This window comes from Monodelphis domestica, chromosome 3, assembly GCF_027887165.1.
Source record: "Monodelphis domestica isolate mMonDom1 chromosome 3, mMonDom1.pri, whole genome shotgun sequence".
Lineage (NCBI taxonomy): Eukaryota > Metazoa > Chordata > Mammalia > Didelphimorphia > Didelphidae > Monodelphis > Monodelphis domestica.
In genome coordinates, this window is record NC_077229.1 from 150,722,548 (window position 1) to 150,744,078 (window position 21,531).

A 21,531-nucleotide genomic window follows, 5' to 3' on the forward strand; every position below is an offset into this window, starting at 1 on the left:
AAATGTTAGTAATTGAGACTCTAAACAAGCCTCCCATAGTTTATATTGTACCGAGGAGGCAAAACCATTGAGGGTAAACTGGTTATAAATATTCATCTTGACAATTCCAGGGATTCTAAGGACAACATGGAAAGCAGTGGGAATGACATTTCAATGTTCTCATGTAAATGCTTCTGAATTCTTTGTTTGTTTATGTGTACTTGCATAAGCTTTTTAAAATAAATGACTGTAATTAAGATTCTTAAGTATGGATAAGTGCCTAGCTACTGATCTTTCAAAAAGGAAAAAATAAAAGACAGAAAAATCTTGGAAGTTATAATATAACTCAAGGCTAAGTGAAGACAATTTCAAGCATCATCAGATAAATATTGCAAGTTAAGGAAAATAAAAAATAAAAGACAATTAAAGATATGTCAGATCACTATCAAATACAGTGCATTAAATCAGAAGTAAAAAAAACAAAATTGTGTATTCAAATGGCAGAATTATAATTCAATAAAATCTCAACAAATTATAATATTGAGTTACTAATGTCTAATTAAATGAAGAAATGTAACATTCTGCATTTTATATTCAAACACTACTCAGAGATAGACAGATTGATAGATGATAGATATTGATATAACATTTATTAAATTTTTAAACTATGTTAAGGTAATATATGCAAGCCTTAACATTAACTTAATTAACTTAATAACTTCAAATTTCCAATCATGAGGAGTCAGACATAATGGAGTGGGGAAGAAATATAACTCTAATGTATTGTGTATTAAAAATCTAAATTATGAAAAAATATTATGAATTTTATATCACTTAAAATCAGTTTATATTATTGATCAGACTATTAGCATGTATTTGAAGAATCATAATAAAGGTTATATGAATGAACATATGAAATATTCATTTATTCTAAAAACACACATTTATTTACTCATCTCAGTCATGCAAAATATTTTCTTGGAACATTTTATATTAGCATTAGTAATGTCAATTTTTGTTACACAATGGGATACTGATTCTTCTAAGTACTTCCACTGAACAAAGTACAGTGCTTAGTATTGGGCAGTGTTTCCTTAGTGTCTTTTCAAACAGATCTGGTTTGTAGTTAGAAAAACAAATTGATGGTTATCTCTTATGGGGCCACTTCATCATACTTATAAGAAAAAGGAAAGAGAGAACTGGTACAGAGATTAAAGTTTAGAGTGAAGAGATGGTTAAAGAGGAACACTCCTAGGGAACAGATGAGAAGATAGGATCAAGGAACCAGATAAAAAGATGCTATTGACAAAGGATGAAAATCTCTTCTTCTCACTGCAACAAGGGAGGAGAAAAAGTAGAATGTTGTTGAGGTGATTTGGGCTGTATATTGTGTGTGTGTGTGTGTTTGTGTGTAGCCACAATTTTCTCAGTAAAACATAGAAGATGGGCTTGGTAATGAACATCATGGGGAGTGAGAAGTGCAGGAAGAGAAATTATGCAGCAGTGAGGTTCCAGGTAATGTTATATATCATAAATTTGTGGTGAAACCAGTCAATTTAGCTACATGATTTCCTTTGAGGCCTTGGAATAGTACTGAACAGGATCAGAGTAAGAATATGGTAGGAGTAATCTAAGTTTAGATTTGGAAAATGGAGGCATAATGATAAGAAATTAAATAAAGAATGTTATGGCATTTAAAGCATTGTTGAAAAATGAGGGGAATATCCAAAACAGAAGCTATGTAAAGATAGGATGATACATATTTCTAATTGAGTAGAAATTAGGAAGTTTTATAATTCAGATGAATCTCAAAAGAAAATTATCTAATGATTACAAAAATATGATTAATTGTATCATTAAAAAGTCAGATCAGTATAATTAGAAATGTTCAAGACAAGAATAGATGATCTAAGTATTTAAAGATGGAGGTAAAAGCTTCATACTCAGGTCTAAATTTCTGTGATACATATAATTACAGAATTTTAGGATATAAAGGGGTCTCAGTGACTCTCTAATTCCACTCATACCCTACCACCAAAATCCCCACTGCATCATTCCTGAAAAATCATAATTTCTCCTTTGCTTGAATGCTTCCAAATAGGGGAGTTCCTGTACCTCCTTGGCCAATTTATTCTATTTTGGGGGAACATAGGTCTCTGTTTTTAGGTTGGTGATATTGAATACTTTGTCACCAATGATAAGTTTATCTGACAATAAAATAGCAAATTTTCTACTTATTTCATGAAGGGGTTCCAAATATGGGAAGATAAATTAATACCCATTGGTGAAAAGGGTTAAATGAATCCAAAAGTCTATCACAACAACAAAACACTTTTCTTACAAATAAACATATCTAAACCACTGGACAAACATTGATAGAAATTAATTAATCATGGGTAGGCTGAGCCAATATAATAAAAATGATGATTCTTCCTAATTTAATTTACTTATTCCATGCTATGTCAATAAAATTACCAAAAAAATTATCTAATAGAGCTAGAAATAACAACAGAGAAATTCATTTGGAAGAACATAAGACCTATAATATCAATGGAACTATTGAAAAAATATGAAGGAAGGTGGCTTAGCTGTTTTATATCTCAAACTATATTATATAATGTCAAAACAATGTGTTAGTGGTTAAGAAAGAGTGGAGGACCAATAGAATAGATTAGGCACTGAATACAAAATGGTAAATCACCATTGGAACCTTGTGTTTGACAATCCCAAAGATCCAAGCTTTTAGAAGAAGAAATTGCCATTAAAATAAACTGCTGGGAAAATTTTTTTAAAATGGTAGAAAATAGGAATAGATCAATACTTAATGCCATATAATAACATAAAGTAGGAATTGATACATGATTTAGAAATAAGGAATGATACCATAAACAAATTAGGGAAGCACAAAATAGTTTCCCTGCCAGAACTCAGGATAAGGGAAGATTTTAGGTCAAAACAAGATGCAGAGATCATTATTTGTTTTAATGTTTTTAAAGTTTAAAGTTTTAGTTTGTGAGTTTTGAAAGTGACAACTTTGATTACATTAAATTAAAATTTTCTCTGCCAAGAAAAGCAGTGCAAATTAAAAAGTAAACAAACTGGGTAAAATATCTTTATAGCAATGCTCTTTGACAAAGAGTTCATTTCCCAAAGACTTAGAGAGTGACAAAAAGACAAAGTCAAGTGAGTTAAATTTGTAAGAATACAAAGTATTACACAATTGACAAATGGACAAAGGATATGACCAGGCATTTCTCAGATGAAGAAATTAAAAATATCTTTAATCATATAAAAATGTTCCAAATCACTATTATTAGAGAAACGCAAATTAAAATAATTTGGCTAACATGACAAATAACTGGCTAACATGACAAAAAAAGAACATGATAAACATTGGAAGAAATATGTAATAATCAAGATGCTAATACACTGCTGGTAATGCGGGGAATTGGTGCAACCATTCTGGAAAGCAATATGGAACCATGCTCAAAAGGCCATCTCACTTGGCATACCCTTTATCTCAACAGTACCACTACTTGGTCTGTATCTAAAAGACATTAAAGAATGGGGAGAAAAAACCTACCTATACAAAAATATTTGTAGCAAGTATTTTTTTGTGGTGTCCATCAGTTGGGGAAGGCTGAACAAGTTGTGATATATGCTTGCAATGGAATACTATTGTACCATTAGATTGTGAAATAATAAACAAGATGGTCACAAAAAAGACTAGAAATACTTATATTAAGTGAAGTAATCAGAACTAGGAAAAATATGCAATAATAATAATGTGGTATGATCATCATCATAAGTGAATGACTTAGTTTTTATCAAATAAGCAAGGATCCACATGAACAAAAAAAAGATATCCTCTGCCATAGAAGAAACATGCATGCAAATTGCAACACCATTTCTTCTTCCACAACATGATAAACATGGAAATATGAACTATGTGATAATATATGTGCAACATATATTATTTGCCTTATTGGAGAGAGTAAAGGGATGGGAAGGAAAGAAAGTACAGATTGAAAAATATCAAAAAACTGGTATTAAACATTTTATTGATATGTAATCTGTAAAAAAGAAAAAAGAAAAACATATGCAAAGGATTATAGACATTAAAATATACATTCTTATATAAACTAATTCTTATAATATTGATATTTTCAAAATTGCTGCCCACAAATTTAAGTAGTTAACAATATTTCCTGATTTTGAGATTCCTTACCAAAATCTTCTTAGTAATAAGTTAAACTACATTATTTTGTAACCTCTTTCTCATTCTGATTTTTAATGTCTAACTGCTCCCTGGAGAATGTAAAGATCAAGTATTTCTTATTCATTTTTTTTATTAAATGTGGTTGCCTTTACCCCATTTGCCATAGACGATAAGAGCTCTTTTGTTACAGAGAAATCAGCCACATGTCTCCCTCCTTCATTCTCAATTGAAAGTTATGCAACCATTCATTAAAGCCTCCTTCATTTTGACATTAGTTTTTTCTCAAGTATAGTTCTCACAGAGGGAAAGCTCTTTTGGGGTCAAAAAAGTTAGGAGAGTTGACAGGCAAGAAATATAACCTCTCAAGGGTATTAATATAAGAACATAAAATGCCTTATCTTGTAAGCTTGAGGATTTCTCAAACTGGGAAGGCTGATACAATCTGATTAACACTGGCTGAGAACTAGTAGTTTAGACAATAGGATAAAAGTAAAATGGAAAAAAAATATCAAAGGCATTTCCAGATCCCTACCTGCTGTGCACTTTTTCTACCTGGTATTTTTCTTACTTCACTTTTATTATCTTTCTCCTTTAATTGTCAAGGCAGTAAAGTGGAACATGACCACCCCGTGACCTTTTCAGCACTGAGAAGGCTATAATCTATTCAATAAATGTAAAATCTCAGTCATCTCTATTGGTCTTGCTATTAACTATAGGCAAACACTATGAAACATATAGTATGGCTGACTAGGGAGCACAATTTTGAGCAATTTTATTGCTCCTGCCTGGAAGTACTAGACTAAACTAAAATTTATCTCAATCAAAATATAACAATACAAAGAATTATTGTTGTTAATGTCCCTAAGAATAAAGTAGAATCCCAACTCATGAAATTAATTTAAAATTGGGCCATTACCTATAGAAAGGGATAATCATTAAGTGCCTATTATGTGCCAGGTAATATACTAAGCACTCTTAATATTATATAATTTGATCCTGTGAGGTAGGTGCAATTATTATCCCCATTTTGTAGCTGAGAAATTGTGACTTGCTCCGGGTCATAGATAATATGTGTCAGAAATGAGATCTGAACCCATGTTTTCCTGGCTCCAGGCCTAGCATTATCCATTGTGCCATATAGCTGCCTCTAAAGATTACACCTGTGTTTTTTGTAAGAGATTGAAATTCCATTCCTTTTGACTTAATTTTAAGAGACATTTGTTACACAAGAAAAACAACAAAAAAATCCATACCTTGTCCAGGAAAACAACTTTTGCTGCACTTATATGGCAAAGATGACCCCCCAAATGTATAGCTCTAGTTTATTCTGTACTCCCAGTTTCCTACTGCCACCTCATCTGAACACTTGATGCTTTTTCAGGAATTCTAACATCATGTGAATGGTTTCCCAACTTAACAATAATAAAATCATCTACATGTGTTGATTTTAAACTATGTAAATAATATTAAAATTAATCTTTGTCTATCCTCCTAACAGAATACATGGCACTGAGATAGAATTTCTGTTTCCTTATTCTCCATTGTGTATTTCGACAAAGATTGATAAAAAGCCTTCAATTTACTTAAATACAAAGCATCTTTTATGTAATTCTTCCCATTAAAGAGATCAAAGTGCCCTTTTGGAAATGTATATTATAGAACTTATTTACCTAGTAGCTTAGATGTAGGTATGTTGTTGATATTTTCATATTCATTTTATAGAGAAGAAAAGCAGATTGAACACCGAAGAATCCTAGATGTATTTATTAAAGACTATGTGGTATAGTGCCTGTGCAATTGGAACACCTGAGGTTATGTCCTACTCCTGAAATGTAATTGTGAGGCCACTTAAGCCCTTACAAATACAGGAAAGTCTTACATATGAAAGTTGCTGATCTGTATTACTGAAAGAGAGTGGAAGCCTAGAATCACCTTTGAAATCACTGGAGAAAAATGAGTGGAGATGAAAGCAAACCTCTACCTCGATCCAAAGGATTTTTCTAGGAACTATTTCAGTTGTCTTTTACTTTGGGGGGGGGGGATTATTTCTGCTGTCATTGAGGGGAAAAACCCATTCCTACCTTCATATTCTGTATTATTATTTTCCTTGTTAATAAGATATATGGTAGTAGTCTCTCAGTAACTGAGGATGATGATTATCTTTGTGCATTTTTGTGCACAAAGACACTTGTGCATGAAGATTTAAGTGGAAAAGTTGATGCACAGAGACAGTTCCACTCTCTCGGCTTTGGAAGCCTGGGTCCAATGGCACGAAAAGTCGCTACACCTGGAGACTTCCTCAGCTGCATTGGATGGCCCGTGTTGTCTTTTGTGCTCCAACACGCCCTGAGCACTCCACAGTGCTTTGCTTCATCGCCATCTCAGCCGTTGAACCTTCTTGTTAGTTTCTTCCGCCTGTTCTGCCGAAACAGTCTTCACATGCTGGGTGAGCAAAGCCCTAGTTCACCAGGGGTCCACAACGACCCGATGGCTACCCTCACAAGGTTTAACTGCCTGTCGAAGCCATTGCTCCGGGTGTGGCCGCTGCCGCATGCTAGCAGCTACTAGGAGCCACAAATGAGAGCTGGGTGTCAGGTGAGGGTCAGAGGCTGGAGAGCTACCCTAGGAGGGCATGACATGCCCTCCATACCAAAGATATTACTCCTCCCTGAGCACCCCATACACCCCATATGTATATATATATATATATACCATAGATTCAAACATGGAAAAGATCTTAGAGTGCATCAGTTCTGTCTCCTTAACTTTACAAATAAGAAATCTGAAGCTGAGAATAGAGACTTCTCTAGTATCATATAGCTGGTATATGTCTAGAAAATATCTCCTTGACTAAGCCCAGTCACTTATTCACTCTATTCAGCTTTCATGTTCTCCCATGGAGAATCTCCCAAACATGTATATCTTCTTCTAGATTTTCCTACATTTAATGGGTATCAATGGAGAATTCTGAATGTTTATATGTTCTCTCTTGCTTTTGGTTCATAACTGATCCATTTACCATTCGGCTCATACTTTAAATTATGCATGTGAAATAAAAGTAATAATACAGATAAGAATATGTATGTCAAATGATGGGTATAGATTTATTCTGAAGGAGAGGTTGAAAGTAAGAGGTAGAGTGATATAAGAAAACCTTCACAAGAGGTATTCCTTTGAGGTTTTTTAAGCTCTTTGAATTTAAGCCTCATTCTAATTGATGTCCTGAAATTCTATAATTTAAGCATTCATGCAATAAATGTGACCAATGAATTAGAAGTAATAAGTTATTTTAAATGTAGAAAATAATTAAATCTCGATTTTTCAAGAAATTTTATTATTGTTATTATCAGAATTGACTCTCCTTTCAATTATATTTATTTGCTATGACTATGATTTTACTTTAGATAATAATCTGTTAAGTAGATAGTGGGTAATGACCCATGATGGGATTTTTTTTCTCCCTAAGCACTGAGATAATATTTTTAAGGAGGAAAAAGTTAGTTCAAATAGTATTTGATGAAAATTTATATATGTGTATATATATGTTCATGAAGTTGTTTCTTGATCTTCATTTTGAAAGGAGAGTGTCTATGAGCAGAAAATAAGAATGGCATGTATTCCAGGCCTGTGGAATGGCCAGGGTAGAAGTATGGAGACAGAAAATATAGTGTTATATCTTTCCATACATCATTTATGGGGAATAGTGTTGTGTAAATATCCCTATATTCCTTTATTATCTTTGGGTTACTGATATCATACTTAGGAATTTCATCTTTTTTTCATTTTTGCTAATACTCTTGTCTCTATTTCTACTCATATATGTTCAAAGAGGTACCATTTATGCCACTATTTATACATAGGATATTTATTCCTATCTAAACTTTCCAAGGTGGAGTTAATTTGGCTTACTGAAGGCTTTGCCAAAAAGAAAAAAACTGTTTGATTCTACATTGCTCAAACAGCTTCACTGATGGGCATAGTATCAAAATCAATGGATTTATGAGGATTAATTTTCAAGTGATCTTTTGAGGTCATAGAAATTCATAAAAATGACAAAAATACAAAATAATTCTGTATAATCTTAGGTAACTTCTACTTCCTGGATAATTGTAGTAAGTTATAAAGGATGTCAAAGGAGTGAAAATTTGAATAGTTCTTACTCTATAGGTTTTAATTTAATCACAATCACATTTCTTACAAAAAAAAAAGATTTTATTGATGTATTTTATCTTTAAATCACATTTTTGAGGGACAGGAAAACCTTGCTATCTCTAGACTGAAATACCCTTTTGAGAGGAAGAGTAACAATTAAGGAATAAAGGGGAAAAAAAACACCAAAAATAGTGAGGACATTTGAAAATACATACAATAATATGGCTTTATAGTTATTGATTTTTCTGTCTTAAGGATGGAAGTGTGTTTCATATAGTTATTTAATCAAAGTTCAAATTCCTTTATATTTATTAGATTGTGAACTTCTTGAGAATAGGGACTATAACTTTCTTTGTTTTTCTGTGTCTCACCATAGTGACTGACATAATAAGTGCTTAATAAATGCATATTCCCTAATATACTGATTTTTCAATTACATCACCTTTTTTATTTTGAACACTTAATATGCTACTTATTTTACTACTCATGTAATTCAGTTCATATAAGGCCTCCTATTTTTCTCTGATTTCTTCTTGTTTATAATTTCCTATTGCACCTAATATTGCAGTATATTCATGAGATAGTTTTTTAGTCCATATAGAGAGGTGGAGCCAAGATGGTGGCATAATAACCGGAAAATTAAAAAACTGCTCTGAATTTCTTTCCAAATCAATTATTAAAAAGTTTCTCAAAAAGACAGATGCAAAACAGGACAAGTAAAGGGGCTGTTCCACTAGACACAGCATGAAAGTTAGATAGTCTGAAGATAAAATTAGCTCTCCCCTCCTTGTGAAAGTGAAATTAACTCTCTCCTGCTTGTGAAGATTAAATTAACTCTCCCCTGCCCATTTTTATATTTAATCACCAAAAGTGTAAACACACCATTTACACTTGAGTGGGGGAGGTCTGTGACCAAAGTATGCAATAGTGACTGACGAATCAGAATCACACTGACTGTCCCCTGGGCAGTCCTAAGCAAAGCTTCAACTGTAATTGCTAGACATGAAAGTGTAGGAAGGCACTGGAAGTATAGCAAAGAAAAGTGTCTTTAAAAAGGAGTTACTAATTCCTCTGGGGAGTGCTTCTGGAGTTCTGAGTTCAAGTTGGAGGCTAGTGAAAAATCTGCTTACTGGACCTGAGACCTTGGGCTTGGTGTGACTCTTCTGAAATCTCTCTCTTTGAACTACAACATAGGTGAATGAAAGATTGATTCCTTTCCAAAATTTTCTGAAGGGACTAGCCTTAGGCAAGACCTACCCTCCTGAGAGAGGCTCCCTGCATCCCTAGGTCCTCAGTTAGGGCCTGACCAAAATACATAGTGTGTAGCCTAGATATCTTACCCTATCTTCTCTCAGATTTTCTTACTTTCACTCTTTCTATATTTTAGAAATAAATTGTTAAAATAAATCTCTTTGAACTTAATTAAATTCCTGGTGACCCTATTCTTAAATAATGCAGTCCAACCTTTTATAAAAACTCCTCACATTTTTACCCCCTACAATAGCAAGAAAGGATTTCCACATTATAAGGGGGCAAAACCAAACAAGGAAAAGTGCAGGCTGACCATCCCTCCCTCTGACCTACTGCACCAAAGGCAGAGACAGGTCCAGGGCAATCTCTGAGTTCTAGATGCTTCCCACACTAAAGAAAATGCATCACAGTCCTACCCCTGGAGGATCTAGGCTTTGGCAGTGTGATTCAAAGCATTTTTAGTGCCAGACTCACTCCAGAACAGTGGAGGCAGCAATGCAGCAGTGGCAGTAGCAGTCAGGGCAGGGAAGATAACCTCAGAGCAAAATACTGCAAAGTGTGGTACAACACAGACCTTCGCCTGGAAATCCCAGGCCTTAGAGGTGAGGGTCAGAGCTCAGTCTCAAGGCAAAGCCCCGTAAGAAAGAAGCTAAGATAGAAATGACCAACAATGCACAGGACTCCTAGTCCTTCAGTGGGAAAATGAGAAAACAACAGGATAAAAAGCTCTTGACCCCGGGAAATTTCTACAGAAGTAGCAGGAGATGGTGAGAAACAAGCAAACACTTAAAAAATGGAAACTGATCACAAGTTGTGGAGGAACTAAAAAAGAAGTTCAAGAACTAAGAAAGAGAAAAAAGTGGGTAGAAAAGTGGGAAAAGGAAATGAAAGAAGTATAATAAAAAATAGCAGCTTAAAAGGCAAAATTGACCAAATGTAAAGAGAGACACAGAAATCAAATGAAGTAATAAGCAAAGTAAAAACCAGAATTAATCTTCTGCAATAACAGGCAAAGAAGTCCAATGTTGAAAAAAGTGCCATGAAAAGCAGAATAGACCAAATCTAAAAGGAGAATCCAAAGATCATGGATGAAAATCAGTCTTTAAAGACTAGAATTGGGCAAGTAGAAGTTAATGATTTGACAAGACATCAAGAAAAAAATAAAGCAAAATAAAAAGAATGAAAAAATAGAATTCTATCAAACATTTAAAGAATAACGATTCCAATACTATATAAATTATTTTACAAAATAAGCAAAGGAGTCTTACTAAATTATTTTTATGATAAAATAATGGTACTGATTCCAAAGCCAAGCAGAACAAAAACAGAAAGAAAACTACAGACTGATCTCCTTAATGAACATTTTTGCAAAAATCTTAAATAGAATACTAGCCCAAAGACTCCAACAAGTGATCCCAAGGGCTTTTCATTATGATCAAGTGGAATTTATATCAGGAATGCAAGGATGGTTCAATATTAGGAAAATCATCCACATATTTGACCATATTAATAAGCAAATCAACAAATATCACATGATTATCTCAATAGATGCAGAAAAAGCCTTTGACAAAATACAACACTCATTCCTATTGAAAACACTAGAAAGTATAATAATAAAGGGGCCATTTCTCAAAATAATAAATAGTATATATTTAAAACCATCATCAAGTATCATCTATAATGGGGACAAGTTAGAAACCTTCCCAATAAGATCAGGAGTAAAGTAAGAATGATCATTATTATCTCTATTATTTAATATTGTACTAGAAATGCTAGCAGTAGCAATTAGAGAAGAAAAAGAAATTGAAGTGATCAAAGTAGCCTATGACGAAACTAAACTATCACTCTTTGCAGATGATAGGATTGGTATACTTAGAGAATCCAAGAAAAACAACTCAAAATCTAGTGGAAATACTTAATAACTTTAGCAAAGTTGCAGAGTACAAAAAAAAAACAAAAAAAAAACATGTTATCAGCATTTCTATATATTTCCAACAAAAATTAGCAACAAGAGTTAGAAAGAGAAATTCCATTTAAAATCACTTTACACAATATAAAATATTTGGGAATCTATTTGCCAAGAAAAACTCAGGAATTATAGAAATACAACTAGAGAACACTTTTCACAGAAATGAAATTAGATCTAAACACCTGTTATAACATTAATTGTTCACGGGTAGGATGACTTAATATGATAAAAATGATAATCCTACCTAAACTAATTTACTTGTTCAGTACCATACCTATCAAAGTACCAAAAGACTTTTTATAGAATTAGAAAAAATTATAACAGTTCATCTGGAAGAATAAAAGATCAATAATATCAAGGGAAATTTAAAAAATGAAGTATGGTGGCCTAGTAGTAACAGATCTTAAATAAAGCAGTGATCATCAAAATAATATGGTACTGGCTGAGGTAGAAGGGTAGATCACTGGAACAGACTTGAGGTAAATAACCTCTGCAAACTAGTGTTCTATAAACCCAAAAATCCCAGCTTTGGGGACAAGAACTCACTTTTATGGGGGAAATTCTATTAACAGAAACACCAATAAGAGAAACAATGTCTCCACGCCCCCCAAAATAGGTTTATTGAAAGAGGGCCAGTCTCACAATAAAGCTAGATTCTAGTCAAGACCAAAGGCACAGAGCCTTAGGAGATGGACTTTTTTTTCACAGTGTCAGATAAAATACAGTAAAAACATTTTCAATTAAAATTAAAATAGAAGAAAAATAAATCTTCCACATGGGCAGATCTTAATTAATGATGCAAGTGCTGAATAAGCTGAAAATTACAGAAATCATCACTATGGATAGTAACTAATATCTATCATTTTGCCTGGAATTTGCAAGGCCTCTGCCATAAGGGGACATGGTCTGATTTTTGCTGACAATCCTTATACAGGATTGTATTTTGACCTAAAAATTGCTCCTAGGGATGTCTAATCTAAGTCATTGAATGTCTTATGTCAAACCCCCCAAAACAACCCTCTGCCCCCTGACTGACTGCCTTGTGCCACACACCCAAAGGCAGCTTTTAATCTACTTAAAGACTGTCTTATGCCCTACAGGTAGCAGGGTGTGGTGGGCTTGGTAGGAACATTTGCATTACAGTCTTAAGGTCAAAGTGCCTGTTAGCAAGATTTAATACCACTCTAAGCTCTATTTTTAGCCAATGTTTATAATTCACATAAAGGTAACTATATTACTTGACTATTAACTAAAAATAATCATAATGCTAATAATATGATAATCATTAAAGGGGCAGGGGTTTCACATTCAAACTATTTGACAAAAACTCCTGGGAAATTGGAAAACAGTATGGGAAAAATTATGTTTAGTTCAACATCTTACACTCTATATCAAGATAAATATAAAATGAGTAAATGACTTAAATAAGAAGAAGGAAATTATAGGTAAATTAGGTGAACATAGAATAGTATACCTGTCAGATCTATGGGAAAGGAACTAATTTAATACCTAACAAGAGATAGAGAGCATTACAAAATGTAAAATGAATAATTTTTATTTTATTATATTAAAAAAGCTTTTGAACAAAACAAAAAAAAAAGCAATGGAACCAAAATTAGAAGGGAAGCAACAAACTAGGAAAAAAATTTATAACAAAATCTCTGATAAAGGTCTTATTTCTCAAATTTATAAGGAACTAAGTCAAATGTACAAGAAATCAAGCCACTCCCTAACTCACTCTTTTATATTTTGTATTTTCTGTGATTTATTGTAATGTTTCAAATAATTTTTGTAATGTATTTTCTGAAATGCTAAAATCCAAATTGCCACCCTTCCTTCTTTCCCTAACCTCTCCCTTAGGTTACTTGAGTTACACGTGTATGATCAGGCAAAACACTTTTCCAAATTGATCATTGTTGTGAGAGAATACTCATATAAACTCAAAACACAAAATCAAAAACATGAAATGAAGTAAAAATTAAAGTGAATACTTTGATCTCTATTCAGACTACAACAGTTGTTTCTCTGAAAGTCATTTGCATTCTTTAAGTCCTTCAGAATTGTCCTAGATCAGTAATGGAGAACCTTTTAGGGACTGCATGATGTGCCTTTCTCCCTGTCCCCCAGAGATCTTGTGCCATGCCTGTCCCACCCTAGACTGAGTATTTCGTGTGCCTTCCCCCCTTACCCCACACAGGGAAGGGAGAAAGTGCTCCCATTCAGCTGCTGGGAAGAGGGGCAGGTGAAGTAAGAAATATTCTTAGCTGATAGAGAGAGGGGCAGGAGTAGCTGGAGCACTGCTTCCCTCCAGCTCTGCCACCTGTGAGCCACCTGCCTTATCCCCTGAGCATTCCCATTGGGCTACTGGAGAGAGGGACAGATGATGTAAAAAAAAAATGTAATCAGGCACAGTGGAGAGTGGGAAGGGAACAGCTCCGCCTGAGTTCCTCTGTCTTTATAATCAAGAACTCTGTCAGGGGATGGATGGCTTTGCATACCTACAGAGGGTGGTCTGTGTGTCCTCTTTGGCACCTGTGTCAAAGGTTCACAATTATGTTCCTAGATCTTTGTAATCCAGTTAATAGCTGTCTTTTACAATTGATCATTGCTCCACATTTTTGTTATTATGTACAGTTTTCTTCTGGTTCTGTTTACTTCATTCTTTATCAGTTCATGTAGTTCTTTCCAGGTTTTTCTGAAATCATTATATCATTTCTTATGCTGCAAAAGTATCATATTGCAATCATGTGCCATAGATTGTTCAGATATTCTCCACTTGATGGATATGTCCTCAATTTCTAATACTTTGCCACCACAAAAAAATTAACAAATTAAAATAAATATGTTAGTATAAATAAGTCCCTTTGCCTTCTTTTTTATGTTTGGAATACAGACTTAGTAATGATATTAGAGGATCAAATGGTAATCCTAGTTTTATACACCATTGGGCATAGTTGCAAATGACCCTCCAAAATGGTGTTTTGTTCATTTTATTTTTCTTAGATGTGATTATTTATTGATTCTATTTCCTCTATTGTTAACCTTCCTCATCCATTTTACTTATATTTATTGATTCTATTTCCTCTATTGTTAACCTTCCTCATCCATTTTACTTATATTTTCTGATTTATTGGCATATAATTAGACAAAAGAGGTATTATATAGCTTTAAGTTCCTCTTTAGTGATGAATTCACTCTTTTCAATTCTGACACTAGAAATTTGTTTTTTTTTTCTTCTTTTCATTCTTCAATTGAAACTAACCAATGCACTAACCATTTAAATAATTTTTAATAAAAGCAACTCATAGTCTTACTTAGTAATTCAATGGGTTTATTACTCCCAATGTTATTAAAACTCCTCTGATTTTCAGGATTGATAACTTTGTCTTTAATTAATGGTTTTTACATTTTTGTTATTTTTATAGTTTTTTGTTGTTGTTATTGCAGGTCCAATTCATTGATCTGTTTTTATTTCTCCATTTTGTTTATGCAAACATTTAGAAACATAAAATTTCCCCTAAGTACTTCTTTAGCTGCAGCCCCTAAATTTTGACATGTTGTTTCATTGTTGTCCTTACCTTTAAAATATTGTCATGATTTGTCCTTTGAACCAATATTTTTTAGAAATATATTATTTTGATTCTAATTATTTTTGTCTTTTAATAGTCTCTTATTGAATGAAAATATTTTATATTATCATCCCAAAAGGATTCATTTCTTATTTCTGCATTATTGCATTTGTTTGTAGGTGTTTAAACCCTATTGCATGGTCAGTTTTTGTTCTGGCACCATGTACTATAAAGAAGAAGGTATATTCCTTTATATTTCCATTCAACTTCCTCCAGATATCTACCAAATCTAATTTTTTAGAATCCCATTCACCTTCTTAACTTTTTTTTCTATTTTTCCTTTTGTTCAGCTTTATCTAGTTCTGAGAGAGGAAATTTGAGCCTCTCCTCCCACCCCCAACTAGCATGGTTTATTGTCTATTTTGTTCCATGTCTCATTTAATTTCTGCTTGAGCAAATTTGGAGGCTATGTAATTTAAAGAATATATGTTTAATATTAATATTATTTCATTGCCTATGGTATCTTTTATCCAGATATAATTCCTTCTTTATCTCTTTTAATTAAATATGTTACTATTACTTTTGTCTGAAATATGTTTGCTAGTCCTTTTTTATTTCAGCTGAAGCAATACAAATCTGTTCCAGCCTCTTACCTTTGCTCTGTGTGTCTCTCTGCTTTAAATGTGTTTCTTATAAACAGTATATCATGGGATACCAGTTTTTAATCCAATATTCTATCCATTTCTGTTTTATGGGTGAGTTTATCTCATTCACATTCATTTTGAAGTATTATTTTAAAGATCGTTGGAAAGGATTCTCAGAGAGTTTCTCTCTTTGCCTCTTTTTTTTGCCATCTTGGCTACACTAGGAAGTGTTACCCTGAACATATTATGATGTAAGGCTAAAAGGCATAAATAGTTTTAAATTCTTTGAAATATTTACAAAGCCCTATTCAATGCCATCTCCTTCCATAATTTGTGGCTCACCTAATGATTTTTCCTACTATTAATATATTGAGTTTTATAGTAACTCTCTAATGAAGTTGTGTAGAAGTATCCTAGTAGAGTGAATAAACAACTAGCTTTGGAATTCATTAGACTTAATTTCAGATTCCACTCTCACAAATATTTTCTGTGTGACCATGAACAATTCTTCAATGTTCTATGAAAAATGGCCAAGCTGATAGCTGACAATCTGTGTCACTGGAGACAGTTTTCCTATTATGAATTATTTTAACTCATCAATTCACTGGTAGATAGCTAAAATTAAAATGAAACAAAACACTTTTTCTCAAAAATGACACTTAAATTATTGTGCAGTACAATAATTTTCTTCTTTTCCCACTAATAATTTATAAGCTCTACCACAAATGTGTACAATTGTAAGGCAGTCACAAAAGTGGTATAGAATAGAACAAATTGCTGAGAGTGGCAGGATCAATCTAGTTACATATAGATGAAATGTACATAATTTTAATGGCAAACAGATTAATTTTCAAGCTATATTGAATAGGGGAAGGGATTTAAGGAAATAGAAAAGAGTAAGAAGTTTGTTCTTTTATATGCACATAAGTAATCAAAATGACATCATTAAAATGACCCATAAACCTTTTTTCCCATTTCAAAAAATATCAGTAGAACAACCTATGTATTGAGGGTGAACATTAAGGTTGCTGCTGTTAAAACAAATAATTATGAGAAGGGAACCCTCAAGAATCTGTATGTAGATGACTTCCTCCAATGGAATATTTCTTTATTCTAGTGCTGACCATCACTATTTTCAAATCCCAGGCCCTTGGCTCAAAATCCTGTATATTTTCCATCATACTTTACTTATTGTTCTTAATTAAAAATAGTATGATTACAATTTACTTTAATTATGAATTCCATTATCATGTTTTATTGCCAATACTTTAAAAGTAATTTCTCCCTACTTTGAGCCAATGAAAGCATTTTCCCCAAATACCAGAAGTTTCAATTAATATGTTTTTCAACCATAACATGAGGGATGCTCTTAGTGTTAGAGGAACTACCTGTCCAGATTTTTTAATTTGTAATTTTATATTTTATAAAATAAAATTAATGGAGAAGTATGACATCACTCCCCTAAGAGATATGTGAGTCTAGGAAAAAATAGATTATCTTATCAACTCAGCCAGAGACAAGAAGGTTAGAAAGACAGATTTAGTATTAAACTAGAATTTTAAGTTTGGGGACTCAGAGAATAGAAGATTGTAGGGAATATAATACCAGATATAATGCTTTAAAACAAATGAAATAAATAAAACAATGAATCTAAAGAATGTACTTTTTGAGAACAATTGTTCATAATTTGCTTTCAGCAACTTATCTTGGGATAATGTGCCTTGATTATGCTGTATACTTTGATGATTATTTATATCAGTTGTGTTTTAACTTGGGAAAGAATACCTGATTAGTTCAATTACAATTTTCCCATGTACAATGAACTGTAAATATTACCCAGACTAGAACCAACTCCATCAGACTTGCATCCTAATGAAGGCTCATTTGAGTAATTTTAAATAGATCAGTGATCTCATCAATATATGTATTCCATTCAGTGATACAAGTCACAAACTGCCCATGCCAGTCTATCCTGTGCACTTTTTGCACATAATTGCCCAGTGAGGAAATTAGGACCACAAGTGGTCAATTGTGGTAATTAAGTGAACCACACTGATACCATATTGAGAATCAATTCTGGAATTAGGTTAGTTGCTATTCAGTTGTAGGTTATTGTATTGTTTGAACCTAGCTCTCCATAACTGGAAAGCTAGACCACCTCTATTTGTTGCTTGGAGATTTTTAATTAAAGGCTGAGCTTGTAATGAACAGAAACCTAGTTAGAGCCTAAGATTGATGCAAGGAGTTGTCTCACAATTGTACTTTCCAAGCAACTCATGTGTCTTATTAAAAAAACAAAACTATCCTCATACTGATCAATTCCTTTTTTTGTATTCCTTCAGTTAGTAACAGATACTTTTGAGAAATGGAAAACATTTTCCCCAAAATTTAGGGAATTGTACCTGTTTACTCTACCCTTCCAAAAATGGAAGGTTATTAATCCTTCTTCCAATTAGAAATCAAATTGCATAATTCTGTATTACATCTTTTAAAAAAATTCAGGGATATTTTATTTCCCAATCACATGTACACTTTGCAAAATTATGAGAAGCAAACTCTCTCCCTCTCTCTCTTCTTGACCCCTCACTTGGAGATGGTAAGCAATTTGATCTAGTCCATGCATGTATTAATATGCAAAACACATTTCCATATTGATCATTATTGAAAGAGCACAATCAAAACCCCAAAATAAAACCATAAATAAACTAATGTGAAAGATAGTATGCTTTGACCTGCATCCAATTCCAAAAGTTCTTTCTCTGCATGTGGATAGCATTCCCTGTCATAAGTCCTTTAGAATTGTCCCAGATGATTATATTGTTGACAACAGCTAAGTTTTCACAGTTGATCAGTACCATACTACAGTTACTATCTAGAATGTTCTTCAGTTCTGCTTATTTCCTCTGCATCAGATTCTATAACCTTGCCAGTTTTTTTTCTGAAATTGGCTTATTTGTTTATAATTTCTTATAACAGAAATAGTATTCCATCACTATCATATACCACAATTTGTTCAGATATTCCCCAAATGATGGATATCCCCTCAACTTCCCATCCTTTACTACCACAAAATTATCTACTTAAATATCTTTGTATGAGTATGCTCTTTCCCTTTTTAATTTTTTTTCTTTGGGATACAGACCCAGTAGTGGTATCACAAGATCAAAAGGTATGCATAATTTTATGGTTCTTTAAGCAGTCACACTTTGGCCTCCAGAAATGGTAGATCAGCACACAAATTCACCAACAATGCCCAATTTTGCCACATTCTCTCAAACTTTATCATTGTCCTTTCACTGTCATATTGGCCAATATGATAGGTATGAGGTGGTACTTTAAGACTGCTTTAATTTGGAATTCTCTAAGAATGATTTAGAACATTTTTACGTGATTGTTGATAGTTTTGATTTCTTCATCTGAAAAGTACTCATTGATATCCTTTAATCATTTGTCAGTTGGGTAATGTTGTGTATTCTTATCAATTTGTCTTAGTTCTTCATTGATTTGAGAAATTAGATCTTTATCTGAGAAACTTTTTTATAAAATTTGATTCCCCGTTTGTTGTTTTCCTTCTAATTTTGGTTACATCGATGGACTTTTTTAACTAAATCTTTTTAATTTTAAAACAATCAAAATTATTCATTTTACATTTTATCAAACTCATAAACTAATCTATATTCCCCTAACTAATTTATTTATATTATCACTCTTTATGTATAATCCATTTACCCACTTTGATCTCACCTTGGTAGAGGATGTGAAATATTGATCTCTACTAGTTTCTACATTTTGTTTTCCAATTTTCCCAAAAGTTTTTGTTAAATAATGAGTTAACACAAAAGCTGAGGTCTTTGGCTTTGATTATCAAACATGAGATTCCTAAGATTATTTAACTCTGTATATTGTGTATCTAATCTATTACATTTTGATCTATCATTTTATCTCTTAGTCTTTACTAGTCTGCTTTGATGATTATTGCTTTATATTACAGTCTGAGATATGGTACTAGTAGTCCATTAAACTTCACTTTTTTTCATTAATTCTCTTCATATTCTTGACCTTTTGTTCTTTCAGAGGAATTGTTATTATTTTTCAAGTTCTATAAAATAGTTATTTGGTAAGTTCTTTTATATGAAATAAAATAACTTAATTAATTTAGGTAGAATTGTCATTTTCATTATATTAGTTTGGCCTACCAATGAACAATTAATATATTTTCTAATTGTTTATATTTGATTTTATTTCTGTGAAAGGAGTTTTGTAATTCTGTTCATATAATTAATGGGTTTGTCTTAGCATGTAGATTCTAGGTATTTTAAATTGTCTAGATCTCTTTCTATCTCTTACTGATGAATTTTGTTTTTAACATATAGGAATGCTGAGGATTTGTGTGGATTTATTTTATATACAACTTTACTAAAGGTATTAATTATTTCAACAAGTTTTTTAGTTGATTCTTAAGGATCCTCTAAGTATACTATCATATCATCTGCAAAGAGAAATGCAGTAATCCTTCAATAAATTGTGGTTCATTTATACTGGTTTCACTTTATCTCAAATTTTTAAAAAATCTAATTAGGTATCCTGGTACACTATTGAATAATGGAATGAAAGGTGATCAAACATAGTACTGTGTTCTATATCCTGGGAACTGACTGCCTCAGTGACTGCTGGTTGATTAAAGAAAATGTTTATAGGGGAGTGAAAAGGGTTTATAAAGTCTTAATACATACATACATACATATATATATATATATATATATATATGATAAAATAAATATAATGCTGCTACATCACAGATTTTCACCTGTCCTGGGGGTCTCAAGAATGGAATGTAACTCTCATGATAGGTGAAAGATCAATGTAGTTTAGTTTCCTTGTTTCCTATTTTAATTCCTTCAATTACTTTTTCCCCCTTTTCTTGTTTATAAAGCTAGCATTTCTAGTACAATATTTTTAAAAATAGTGGTTATAATGTTCATTTTTGCTTCACTCATTTTTTTAAGAAGGTTTCTAACTTATTCTCATTACAGATGCTACTTGTTGATGCTTTTATATAGATACTAATTATCATTTTAGGGAATTACCCATTTATTACTATGCTTTTTAGTGTTTTTAATAGGAATGGGTGTTGGACTTTCTCAAAGCCTTTTTTACATCTATTGAGATAATCATGTGATTTCTATTAGTTTGCTTATTAATATGGTTAATTGTGCTAATAATTTTCCTAATATTAAACCAGCTCTGCATTCCTGATATAAATCCTACATAGTCAAAGTGAATAATCCTTGTGACATATTGTTGTAATCTCCTTGTTAGTATTTAATTAAATTTTTTGCATCTAAAGTCATTAATACATTTGTCCATAATTTTCTTTCTCTGTTTTTCTTAAGCTCCTTGACTTAGGTAACATTATCATATGTGTATCATAAAAAAGAATTCGGTAAGATTCTATTTATATTTCCCCAAATAGTCTATATTGTTTTGCAATTAATTGTTCTTCAAATTTTGACAGAATTCTCTTGTTAATCCATTTGACCCTGGGGATTTTTTCTAATGGATTTAGTAAGGCTTGTTCCATTCCTTTTTCTGAGAAGGGCTATTTAAGTATACTATTTCCTCTTTTGTTAAGGTAGGAAATTTACATACACACATCTATGTGTATATATACATATAGATGTATATACATATATACATCTATATGTATATATAGATGTGTGTGTAAATGATAATCAATTTCCCTTTTAT